Source organism: Ictidomys tridecemlineatus, chromosome 4 (genome assembly GCF_052094955.1).
Source record: "Ictidomys tridecemlineatus isolate mIctTri1 chromosome 4, mIctTri1.hap1, whole genome shotgun sequence".
In the NCBI taxonomy this organism is placed as follows: Eukaryota; Metazoa; Chordata; class Mammalia; order Rodentia; family Sciuridae; genus Ictidomys; species Ictidomys tridecemlineatus.
The window spans coordinates 96390503-96404240 of NC_135480.1; positions in this window are offsets into that span (position 1 = coordinate 96390503).

The following is a 13738-nucleotide window of genomic DNA, read 5'->3' on the forward strand; positions in this document are numbered from 1 at the left end:
ACGGGTATGCATATGCATGGCAAGGCCTAGGGGACACCAGAGACATGAGCAGTGATAAAGTACACTAGAGAACATTGGACTTTCCAGCATTTGTAAGGTTGGTTTTATGGTATAAAATGTCCCCCAAATATTTCTTTCTCTGAGTTTTTGCCCTTGGCAATGTGACTTTGTAGATCTTCCCATGAAGAAGTGGACTGTATCTCCCTATAGTTACTTCTGGGCTGGCTGACTTGTTTTGGCCCTGAGATTAGGACACAGTAATGTCAAGTTTAAGCCTAGGCCTCATGGGGCCATTCATGCTTCCATTTTCTCTCTTAGAACTTTAATGCTGCATGGAAACAAAGCCAGGCTACTCTTCTGGAGGATAAAAGACTATGAGGAGAAAAGACACTTTGTCCCAATTACAGCCATCTCAAGATTGACTAAGAGCTAACCCCTCACCCCCAAGTATGAGAAAGTATCTAAATCCCCAGATCTGTCTGCCTAACCCACAGATGTGTAAGTGTGGTGAGTCATGTTGACACCTCTGGGTGCATAGTGAGCCCAAATGAGACCAGACCAGTGTACAGACCTCACTGCTCTGTACACTTATCAACTGTAATAAATACTTAATAGTTTAAGAGACAGAGTTTAGGGGTTTTGTTACACAGCAATAACTAAGACATCATTTTTTAAAATGTTAAATAACAAGCTCCATAATGGTGCTTGTTGAACTTAAGTCACAGAAAAGGGGAAGCAGTCTCAACTTCCACAGTAGATGTCACAACTGCACTCATGGGAAAGAAGTAATTTCACATCTCCGCAGCAGGCCACTGCCCATTCTTCCTCCACTGGGGCCTTTGTCCTGCTCTCCCTTATATAAGTCTTACAATCACTTCATACCTTGAAGCCTCCTTTCCATCTATACTCTTAAGTATAGGGACCTAAGTAATGTTCATTCTTCTCTTTGCAGGGGAAAAAAAAGACATATGCAATATATTATAAGACAATTTCTGTTGCAGTTAGGTAACACAAAGTAGTAATAAAAAGTTTCACTACTAATAAGAGTGAGCTGCAATCCATGGATAAAGGAAGTGACTTTGAATATCTCCATACAGAGTCTAGCACTGGGTGTTCTCTCAATTCAAGCTAGGTAACGGCAGTCTGAAATCAAGCAACTGAGTACTGACCTACCTATTATGTACTCAGTGGTATACCAGGTGCCATGGGGGAAGACACAAAAAGTTAACACAAATAGGTATAGTCTACGTGATCAGGAGTCAGGGAGACATATCTGCCACATTCATTATTAGTTGGGGTCATGCTATCATGTGAGCCAATTTCTGTTTCCAAAATAGTCTATTGACTTCAAAATCTTTCTAAACCACATTGTGGAACAAATAGATGACCTCTCACAACATCATCTGATTTTCTAAGCCCACATCTCCATGAAATAGGGACACTGTTTCTAGCTCCCTTAGGTATGTGAAAAGGTAAAATTAAAATTCACTGATTTAACAAATGGATTTTTGTTTCATGAAAAAACACAAACCCTGTCCCTGCACATTCAGAGCATTGTTCCCAAGGGGATTCTCCATGTGCATTCATTCAATTTTATTTGCTTATCCGTGGTTCAGTTTTCATGGGTTTTATTTACTTTATTGCAAGTTTCAAAATCTCTCTGAGATATACCTTAATGAAAAGTAGCAAACTACTTATAAGGTTTATAAGATGTTCAGGTCACGAGAATTAGAAGTCATTATCTGTTGCGAAGGCACCAAATGGTTGTCTGAATGCAGTTGATTTTGGTGATACATATTATAATGGAACAAATTACTAATGAAGTGCTAAATTACTAGAAACATCCTCGTTACTTATTAAACACTTCAGTTAATTAGGATGGGGAAAATAAAGGGTTGAAGCACATTGTAATGCCTCCTTTGAGGCCAGGTGAGAAGTGAACAGATGTGAAAACCTGCAGCCAGCCCAGGCCAAGGACATTGTCTCAGACATGGGGCTTGCAGTAACCCAGAAGAGATGGGCTGAGGAGGAGCTGCCCACCTTCCAAGTTCCAAACAGACCCAAGAGTGTGAACAGATGTCTTTTTGTGTCTAAAATGGGTGGCACTGGCAATCCAGTAACACCAGCTTGTTTTTACTTAGCATAGGAAAAAAAAATGCAACTGGAAATGACCAAAAATGGGGCTGGGGAAAAACAATAATGAGATACCATACAGGGAGGTGTTTAACGTTGCCTGTTTTGGAAATTCCTATTTTTAGAGATAGCCGAGAAGTACAGATGTTAATAAGTCTTCCCTACTCTCAACCTCCTCCTCCAATTTCCCCCACTTTGTAATCTTGTTCTGATAACTGCATTCCAGTATTGTTATCTGAGCCCAACTCCTCTCTATTGGTTATATTCTGGCTTATAAAAGTTTAGCAACCAAACTCACACTGCCCCACCCAGGGGAGGAGAGTCACATTTCAGGCTCCAGCCATCATGTGGTAAGCATGACACAAACCCCAGAGTCAGATCCCAGTTTCTTTAGCCCAGAAACTGCTGATGACAAGCTGTGTGACTGGGGGATCCACTTTGCCTCTTTGGACCTCAGTTTGCTTGTTGGTATCCTAAGCATATCTATACAGGATCAGAAATGCAAAAGATAACAGAGCAAAGCTCCCTGCCCTTAAGGAGCTTCTTTTACTGGAGAAACAGTTTTGTAAATAAGTAAATAAATACAAAGTTATAAATAATTTTTTTGAAAAGGCATAACTGAGATATTATGAAAACAATGAGAAAAGAATATTAACTGTGTCTAGAGGAGCCAGAAAAATTGTACCAGGAGATGTCTGAGCAATCTTCAAGGATGAGTTGGGCTCGCCTGGAAGTCGAGGGCCTCCAAGGCAGAGGAGAGAAGACATACAAAGATGGAGGGGTGAGGACTGCACGGAAGGTGCTGGAACTGAGCTTTATTTGGGATGACAGTAAGAGGGTACAGCTGGCCCACAGTAAGGCTGAGAAGTAGACAGGAGCTAAGGAGTGAAGGGCCTTTTCTGTTAGGTAGGTCAAGGAGGTTGGGTTGATCCTATAGACAGTAAAGAACCCTCAAGGCCATGTTAGTCACCTTTTTGTTGCTGTGGCCAAAATACTTGACAGAACAATTTAGAGGAGGGAAGATTTATTTCAGTCACAGTTTCAGAGGTTTCAGTCCATGGTTACCTGGGTCCATTGCTTTGGGCCTGAAGTGAGATAAAACATCATGGGGGAGGGATATGGCTGAGGAAAGCTTCTCAGCCCATGGTAACCCGAAGCAGAGAGAGAAAGAGGGGATGAGGCTAGGGACAAGTTATAATCCCCAAGAGTATACACCAAGTAACCTACATCCTCCAACCACACCCCAACTACTACAGTTTCCACCACTCCCAGTAGTCCATTTAGCTATCAATGGATTAATCCACTGATAGAGTCAGTGCCCTCATGATCCAATCAATTCCCTAAATCCCCGCCTATGAGCACTGCTGTATTGGAGACCGAGCCTTCAACACATGAGCCCTTGGGGGACATGGAGATCCAAACCATAAAAGGTCTTTTAAACAGGAGAGTTACCAGACCAGTACATTCAGCATCATTCTGAGCTATGAAGGAATCATGGGACGAGAGGCAGGTAGAAGCCAGAGGTGAAGGAGAAGGGTGTTACCATGGGACAGAACAGAGACAGAAGGCAGTGGCAGTGAAGAAACAGAGTCAGAAGACTCATAGAATGAGTAATTGGAAGAACATGGTGATTAATTTGAGGTGGAGTGTGTGGGAGAAGCAGATGTCAGGTTACCTCATAAAGATTCTGTTTTGGATATATTGATAGAGACACAAGGACTCTTAAGACTGAATAGGGGGAAGATGGCACCCGATTTCTGTTTTGGACCAGTGGTGTTTGCAGTGCCCAAGAGGCCGCAAGATGAAGTTGGCGGGTAGGCAATAAGAAGCTGAGAAGTCTGAATTAGTGGTTTTGCTCTGAGGGCCACACACAGGGGTGATGGTTGAGGTCACAAGAACTGATGAGGTCACCATGCAGAATACACAGAGTGAAGAGACAGCAAGCAGCAGCTCAGAGCCATGTGGAAGAAATCGTATTTAAAGACCTCGTGAAAGAAGAACCAGGAAGAAACTGTGTGGGGACTGTCAAGGAAGTAGAGAAACCAGAGGAAGGGGTCCCAGAGGCCTGGGGGATCCCTAAGGGAGCAGTGAGAAGCATCGCGTGGAAATATTCAAGTGCTAACTGGGAAAGCCTTCACTAGTTTTGGCAACTGGAGGGTTATTGACGATTTCATAATGAGCAATTTCTAGGAATGATACGTACAAGATGGATTACAGAACGACAAGGTGGTATTGGTGAGCGTGGTCTATTTTTCAGTGTATTTGCAATGAAGGGAAGGAGAGGGCTTGGGCATGCTAGAGAATAACACAAAATAGCAGGATATTTTTAATTTAAGGTGGAAGAGATTTTAAGCACATGCACACAAGGAGATGAGACCAGGTGATCACCAAGATTCTTTCCAATGCTCTTGTCCTTGCATTCTGAGGACTACATAAGAACAGAGGAGAACTCTTCTGCTGATGGTAGATTCCCAGTATGATAAAAAATAGAAACTGGAAAATGCCAAATTTATTCAACACTGTCACCAGTCTTTCTGCCCCTTTCTCCTTTCCCTTCCAGGATTCTCTGATGGGCTCTGAGGATGGGCAGTCCTAGGGGAGAGCTGACTAGGGCCCTAGGGCAAGGAGACCACCCAGGCTTACAGGGCAGGTCTCACCCCTTTGGCCTCTGCTTCCAGCCCATACAGACTGAGGCTCCTTGGCCCTGCCTGGTATTCATTCCAAGGTCCTGACAGCCTGCAGGCTAATCAGGAGCAGGGCCAAGAGAAGAGCAGGAAGCAGAAGAGCAGACAAGGGAAGGGAAGGGAAGAGAGCAGGCTCCTTCCCCCTCCCCGGAGTGTGCAGGCGATCTTACATTAGTTATCTCCATGGCTTTTTTCCTTGTGTTTGGTTTAATATCCTCAAGGGAATACCAGGCTGAACATGACAACAGAAGACTCGAGCACTCAATCTATTTTAATCCTTTAACAACATATTTCTGAAATAATTTTTAGAAGGTGTTTAGACTTTCAGGAGGAAGAATCTTATCTTCAGTGAATTACTATTTATTGAGGCTTTAATACATATTTGTTTATGGGGTTTTTATTTTATTTTTTTTTTCTGGCAGGCTGCTTTTTTTTGTGGCTCATTAAAGTGAAGATTATCTTTTGGGGGAAGAAAAGCGCCAAGTCTGTGGGTAAAGAAGTGTTAGAAACATAAGTAAAAACTTCCACATGATCGGTTTTAATCTCACCTGCTGAGGTGGGTTTTGCTACTTAATGACATATTTGGAGAATGGATTGTAACACCAAAGGTCATCCATAAATAGAGCTCAGAGCGAAGGGAATGAAAATCACAAATTAGATTCACTTGCTCTGCTAGATAGGGACACTTCCAATCTTCAAGCGATTTGTGACACGGAGAATCAAGCAATGGTTCTGGAATCTGCCTTCTGGGGAGGAGAGGAGGGGGAGGCTGGGTCAGTTTTGTGTTTGCTTGTTTTCTCTGTCCAGTCATGTGAAGAAAGTTGGCTGGGAGGTTTTCTTCTTGATTATTGTTGTCTATGACACAATCACTACATTATACTGGAGCCTTTTGAAAAGCCGGTGTACAGCTCAATTGCCCCCTTCCCATTGTGCCTGAATGGAACACCGTGTAGCCCTAGGGAAGCCCAGGATTCTCTGCAGCAGCATGGGAGAGGGGCTGCTGTCTTCAGAATTTTCAGAGAATATGCCAAAACTTGCAGGGGCAACAGGAAATTCCCAGAGGCCTTTGTACTCTTTTTATGAAAAGAATTAACCTCAGCTCTTGAAAATTCAGCTTTCAAAAATCACATAATGGTGATTATAACCTGGGAGATAGAGGCCTGGGAAGTTTGTCTTCCTCTATGTCTCTGGCCCTATAATGGAAGAAGGTAAGGATGGTAGCCCTAAAACAGAGCTCTTCTCCGTCCAAATCTTTTTATTTTATTTTATTTTTTTTTAGTTGTAAGTGGACACAATACCTTTGTTTGTCTATTTTTATGTGGTGTTGGGGATCGAACCCAGTGTCTCATGCATGCTACTACTCTACTACTGAGCTACAACCCCAGCCCTCAGTCCAAATCTTAATACTGTGGACAGAACACAAGCTTCCAAGCCAGAAAGATCTGGATTTCAACCTTACCCATGACTCTGGATAGCTGTTAACAGAATTTCACCAGCCCAGACTGCTCCTCTGTAAAATGGGTGATAGTAGGGCGTGGCTCACAGAGCAGTGAATGGATAATATAAACAAGTCAAATGAATTCTTAATAATGAATATTTGTCAAGTGCCTGTTGTGCACCAGGCACTGTCCTGGACACAGAGGATACTGCAGGGAGTAATCTTCACATAGAGAACTGATACATTCAAAGTGCCAAGCATGGAGCCTGGCCAACTGATAGGTCTGAGACCTGTATCATACTAATTGTTTGCTTGAAGAAAGCCACACCTCAGTCCATTATACATCTCAGAAACCATTACACTCAACCAGGGAAATTTATTGAAAGCAGCATAGAACTAAATCATGACTGTAAGGCCTTGTAGCAGTCTCTCACCTTTTCTCCTCCTTTGCAACTGACAGCGGCTGGAACCTAGAGCCATCTGCTGCATGCAGCATGAGTTGCATTGATGGGCACCCAAGTTGCAGACAATACCACTCTTAGGCATGATGAATCCAGGAGTTTGGGACTAAATTGTTAAAGGGAGCTAAGCATTGTTGAGTAATTCTAAGGGAGACCACCACCTGAGCAGGAAAGAAGTATCCCCAACCTTTGCTCAAACAAATTAGGCTCAGTCTCCTCAGAACTGTTGAGTCAGGTATAATATGTGGAATATCCACCTCTGTAACCACTTTATGTAACCTATACATAACAAACATGTATTTATGTTCCCAACCACTGTGCTAGATCTAGGGACACAACAGTCATATAAGTCCAGTTGCCTTTTGATAAGTTTTTAGTCAAGAACCAAGGTCTTAGCAAACTTCCTCTGTAAAGGGCCAGGTATGAATGCATTAAGCTTTTTCAGCCACAGTTTCCATTTGCAATTACTCAGTTCTGCTTTTGCTGGGAGTGAGGGACAGCAACAGATAATATGCAAATGATTGCTCATAGCTGTCTTCAAATAAATGTTTTTTTACAAAAACAGGTGGCAGGCCAGATTTGGTCCATGGGCTGTAATTTTGCTGATCCTTGCCCTCAAGAGAAAGGTAGATATGTAAATAGACAGCACCCTTGAAATGTAAAAAATGAGGTGGGCCAGGCGGTGCACAACTGTAGTTGCAGCAGCTCAGGAGGCTGAAGCAGGAAGATAGTAGGTTCGAAGACAGCCTCAACAACTTGGTGGGATTGTAAGCAACCTAATGGGACTTGGTCTCAAAATAAAAATCAGAAAGGGCTGGGGATGTGACTCAGAGGGTAAGTGGCCCTGGGTTGGATCCCTGGTTCCAAAAGAGGGAGGGAGCTGCGGGAAGTAAGTAAGTAAGTTGGTCAGTTAGTTAGTTAGTTAGTGGTCATCCTTGCAATGTAGTGAGAACTTTTCTCAAAATAAAATAAAATAGGCTGGAAATCTAACTCAATGGCAGAGCCCCTTAAGTTCAATCCTTAGTACTGCAAGAAAAGAAATGTAAAAAAAAAAAAAAAACGCTTCAATAGGGCTAAGCAGGGGATGAGTACTGATACTGACATTGTCCAAATGTTTATGTTCCCCCTAAAATTCATCTGTTGGAAGGTGACTAGGGCATCAATGGGGTCTGTGCCCTTAAAAAAGAGACTTGAGGGAGGCTGTCTGCCCCTTCTCACCTTCTGCCTTGTGAGGACACAGCAAGAAGAAGCCATCTAGAAAACAGGGGAGGCTCTCCCCAAACACCAAATATTCTGGTGCCTTAGTCTTGGACGTCCTAGCCTCCAAGGGAAGACTCTAAGTTGGTAAATTTAATTTATAAACTGCCCAATCTAAGGTATTTTGTTATAGCAGCCCAAATGGACTAAGACAGATAGGTAACCTGGCCTGGGACTTTAGATAAGGTATCCTGTTTAGGAGCTTATACCTGCTACTGAGGGTGAGCACTGGTAATTTCTTTGCCCTTTTTGAAAGAGCAGACCCTCTAAGGACCACCACATTCCAGTTCAGGAGGCTATTGCAAAGGTCCAGGGAGGAGAAGAGGAAGATCTGAACTGGCACCGTGATTTTTTGGAATGGAAGGGAGGGGAAGATTTGAGAACCATAAAGCAGGTAAAGTGTACAGGTCATGGCAACAGAAGATGGGGCAGGAGGAAAATGAGCGTGCCAAGGATGATTCCCGTATTTCTGACCAGAGTGGTTGGGCAATTACCCACCAAGGTAGGAAATTCAGAAGGAGCAGGATTTGAAGTAAAATAATAAGAATAATGAGGAGGAGGAGGAGGAGGAGGAGGAGGAAGAGAATGTTTTATTTCCTGGCAGGAAATTAAAGTCTAATAAGATCCATCAGATGGTTAAACATACCTGAGCCTTGACTATTGACAGCCGCTCCTAACTGGGTTCCCTAGCTGTGGTCTTGCCCCTGCTCAAATCCGTTCTCACTCAGCTACTTCACTCTCCCTCTAAACACCAACCTGATCATGTTCTTCTCAGACAGCCTTTTTGTTCTCCATCTGTTTTAGTCAGCTTTTTTGCTGCTGTGACTAAAAGATCTGACCAGAAGAATTTTTAGGGAAAAAAGTTTATTTGAGGCTCACAGTTTCAGAGGTCTTAGTCCATAGAAGGCTGGCTCCATTCCTTGGGGCTCAAGGTGAGGCTGAACATTATGGCAGAAGAGTATGGCGGACAGAAGCAGCTCACATCTCGATCTGGAAGCAGAGAGAGAGAGACTCCACTAGCCAGATACAAAATATATACCCCCATAGCCACACCCCCAACGAACCACTTCCTCCAGCCACACCCCACCTGCCTCCAGTTACCACTCAATTAATCTCATCAGGGATGGATTCACTAATTAGGTTAAGGCTCTGACCTTCTTGCATTGTCTCATGTGAGCTTTGGGGGACACCTCACATCCAAACCATAACACCATCCTTAATAGGATAAAGTTTCAATTCCTTAGCTTGGCATGGAAGGTTCTCCCAAGCTGGCCCCTGCCCGTCTCTTCAGCTTCATCTGTCACCACTGCCTATTGCCTACCAGTTCCTCCAAAAGTAGTCAGGGCTCAGCCCAGGCCAGGTATTTGAAGATCCAGTGCAAATCAGGACTACTAAGTCAGTGTCCCTGGGGACTGGGCCTTCCCAACCTGGGCAGCAGAATTAATTCTTGTGGGAGAGGAGGGTAAGAAAGGTTGGATTTGATCAGTGCATGCTCTACATGTGGATGGAAATATCACATTGAGCCTCATTAATATATACCATTGCTATAGGTTGATAAAAAAAAAATTAAAAATAAAGAAATGCTTATTGTTAGTAGTAGTAATAGGATCTCCATTTCAGCCCCGGGGTCCTTAGCAAGACTGCCAACTTCAGCCTGGCAGTTCATCAAACTGGTTATCACGGTTAGGCTACATCTACAACATGCCCTGAATCTTGAACTTTTCCAGAATTTTCAGTGGAAAGGAGAACAGTATGTGTAAGGATTCCTCCTGTCCCTTTCTGCTCTGCCATTAGCCATGCCTGGTGAACTCCAGGCACCTGGGAAATAAAAGCTAGCTCCTCCTCCCACAAACTCTAGGGACCCCATTAAACACAAACTGCCTGGAATCCAATTCATGGCTACTGTAAAGGGAAAAGGGATCGATTTTCCTCGGCTGGGGAGCAGGGGCTGGTGGTTGTACTGAAGTTTACACCCATCAGACATCCCTTCTGAAGCAGATGTGCTTTCTGGGAGGCCCCTGGCATTCAGGGCTGATGTTTAGGTTGTCAAATCAGTGGTGAGCAGAGCAGTATCCTCCTCAAAGATTATAGGTCAAAGAAGCAAAAAGAAAAGATTTTGGAAAAGAATTTGCAGGAAGGATGATCACTGACAGGAGACTTGTTCTAGTTGAACAAACACACAGCTGAAGGAAAAAAAAAAATTCCTCTGGCGGCCTGTGGAATGTTTCAGCCTTTATTCTGCACGCAGGGAGGATTTGCCTGCTTACCTGGTGCATTGAGTTACCAGCGGTATGAGAGAAGAGTGATTTTAGACCATCTTTCATGGTTCAATAAACTGCAAATCTTTCTCTTGTGGAGTTATGATTCCAAAAAACCTCTGCCTTCCCCATTTGTTCAACACTCAATGACTTTGAGTAATGAAAGCGGTGTCCCCAGGATGAAAGCTGTCAGCCATGCCCCAGCCTGGCACCTCGCCTGGCCCTTCTTCTCCAGTGTGTTTCTCTCCTAAGTGTCTTTGAGCCATACCTGCAAGGCACCACATGCCCACATGTCCAGTCCCAGGGAGAACCCACCAGGATCAAAACAGCCCTTCCCTTTTACTCCCAGGCTCAGTTTTGTCCCTTTATAGACAGTCGTGACTTGCTGAAGCTGTATAGGACATTTGATGGGACACTTGCTTTTTTTTGCATAAGTTGGAATTTTAGAATTCACATACCCAGATGTTTTCTTCTTGAGGGAGCAAGTAAACATGGTTAAATTCTGTAAATTGCCAGAACAAATAGGTATTGAGAAGTTTAATTGCAGCCGCTGATGCACTGTGGATACCTAACCATTTTAAGGACAGTGAGAGGAAACTAGAATTAGACTCTCAGGCATTTGTCTTCACAACTAATTCAAATCCTGTTCTACTCTGTGATGATATTTCTTCCTCGTTATTTCTTCAGTGGCCTTTTCTTGTGCTCTCCTGAGTGTGCAGAGAATTCCAGGCAGTGGGAGCAGGACTTTTGCTGCAGTACGCTGCTAGTGCCATTGTTCGCATCATTAATTGTCGTTGATAGTGAAAACATGGGCTTGGACAATTGGTAAAAAGTAATTATTTACCATCTGTTGTAGGCTCTCACGTGTAATTACTTAACATTGGAAGTAATCATATAGGAAAGGTAATGAGAACAGACAGGTGAACAGTGGACGTTACCAAAAAGGAGATTTCATCCTAGTTACAGCCAATACTGCCTTTCTCTTCTTTCTCTCTTTTCCTTCTTGGCTCCTTTTTCTTTTTTTTTTTCTTTCTCTTTCTATCATCTGTGATTTTCCTTCTCTTTCCTCCCTCCCTCCCTCCTTCCTTCCTTTCTTGATTTCTACCTTCCTTCTTTCCTTCTGCTTCTTTCCTTCCTCCTTGTTCTCCTCTTCTTCCTTTTCCCCAGCCCCCCTTCTTTCCCGACAAAGAGATCAAGTGCACCAGGCGCCCATTGTCTGCACCAGCTCCCACCTGAGTGAGCCTTGCTGGGGTGCTGTGCTCTTCCCCTGGTCTAGGCTGTCTTGTCGAGACATCCCATTCTTGTCTAATTGGGTCTGTGTCGTGTAATGTCATAATGATTTGTTTATATGTCTCTTGTACATCCCATTTACACATCTGCTCACTACTTGGCTCACAAGTTCCTGCAGCAAATGGATCTTGTCTCTCCAGGGCTCACTGCCCGTTGTGTAACAGACACTCAGTATTTTTTTTTTTTTTTTAACGAAGGCATGCATGAATTTCACTCTTTAAGTCAAATAATTTAAAACCCAAATTATACACCAGCATGAAATAGTTAAGATTATCATCAATGTGGATGGGAAATTTCATAAGTATAGGAAAGTTTATAAATAAGGGAAAGTTCCTTGTCCTTGGATCATCATAAACCAGAGCCTGTGGGTATGATTCCCATTGGCATTTGGGCCCCTTTATTGTAAACAAAAGGCTCCAAGACTAGTTCTCAGTCTCTTGTAAGAGGGCATCTTGACAAGCCTAATTTCCCTTTACCTGTGTTACTAGGTGATGGCCATGTAGGGAAAAGAGCCCCTCCCAAAACATAATCATCAATTCTTCCATTCATTCGGTGCTTGCTACTTGGGTGCAGACCTCGAAAGGTACTAATAAACACATTCTTTGGATGTCTGTGTTTCCAATGACTCAGTCTACTAAGGGAAATATCTTTTTAAAGCATGTGAATAATGACACAGCTGCTTAACTTCAACACCTAATAAAGACTCATGGTACTAGGAGAACACAGAGGACTCCCACCCTGGTTAGCTGTATACTAAGCAAGCAGAGCTGCCAAATGGATTTCAGAGTGGCCATGCTGGACTTGAGAAGCTGAAGGGGGAACCCAGATTATCTGTTTGTAGGTTCTCTGTCAAGGGTATTAGGGCCAGATGGTAGAGAGGCACAGTTGCACACAAGTTCCCTGGACTCCAGGGGACAGAAAGCACAGCTAAGTTGGGCATAGTGCCTGGGAAATGTCCTTTAACCCTTATATTCAGAGTATCCGATGATGTGTGGCATGGTCACTAGGGACTAGTGAGGCTTCCAGAAGGTTATGTATGGTCAGCAGACCATCGTGAGCCTCCCGAGCCATTTTGGCCCTCTCTTCCACTTCTCCTCTATCTTCCCTTCCTTAGAAAGGTGCTTGGGGGCTGGGGGTATGGCTCAAGTAGTAGTGCGCTTGCCTGGCATGCGTGAGGTGCTGGGTTCGATCCTCAGCACCACATAAAAACAAAATAAAGATATTGTGTCTACCTAAAGCTAAAAAATAAATATTAAAAAAAAAGAAAGGTGCTGGTAATAAGTGTCAGTGTCCCAGACCATAAGTTAACCTGAGTGCTTGATCTTTCCAGCTTTGCTACGGCTTCAAATCAAGAAAAGCATTGAGATTTACAACCTCTGCCTTGTGGCACTGCCAGGCCTTTCTTTAGAAGCTGCTTTATATTCCCTCTTGAGCTTAGCATGCCATGTTTTCCTTTGCATATTAAAGGAAGAAAATCGAGGTGATGGACGCGTTCCCTTACTACCAGAGTCAGCTGCCAAGTTTCTGTGGCTGACTTTATCGCCTCCTACAAACATTAGATCGCCAGCATGGTCTTCACAGGGAGAATGGAAAAAAAAAAATGTGTTTCCCTCACTTGCTTTCCTACTGAATCACCTGGGAGGTAACCAGGAAGAAATAAAGTGAAACTCCCACACAAGTGGGTCCGAAGTACTGTAGATTTGATAAGATGTTAATGCTGTGCTAAACGGAGAGGACAAATTGTGTTTTATATTTTACTGCAGCAGGAGACTTTATGCTTAATAGGTTTTTTAATATAGTTTGACCTAGTACTGTCAAGAGAAAAACTATATTTTGTTCCTACCTTGCATGCAGGACATGATTTCTGCAGATAAATAATTTGCAATGCAGTTTCTATTACTCAGACGGTGTTTCACACATCTGTTTTATGTTTCATTAATGGTACAACAAATGAAACCATCAACCATTCTGTTTCTCTATATTAATTCAACCTATAAGAAAGATGGGTGATGACTATAGACAGTAAGGCCGATTACTGTGTCAGGGAAATCTACTAGTTTACTTATGGATCTGCAAAGGCTGCCAAAGCACAAATTACCACACTGGCAAATGGCGATCCAATTTACTGTTTAAATCAAGGCCGAGCGCCACAGTCTAATCCACAGTGGAGCAGTTTAGAACCCATTAAGTACTAATTTAACTTAATCTCCAGTACCA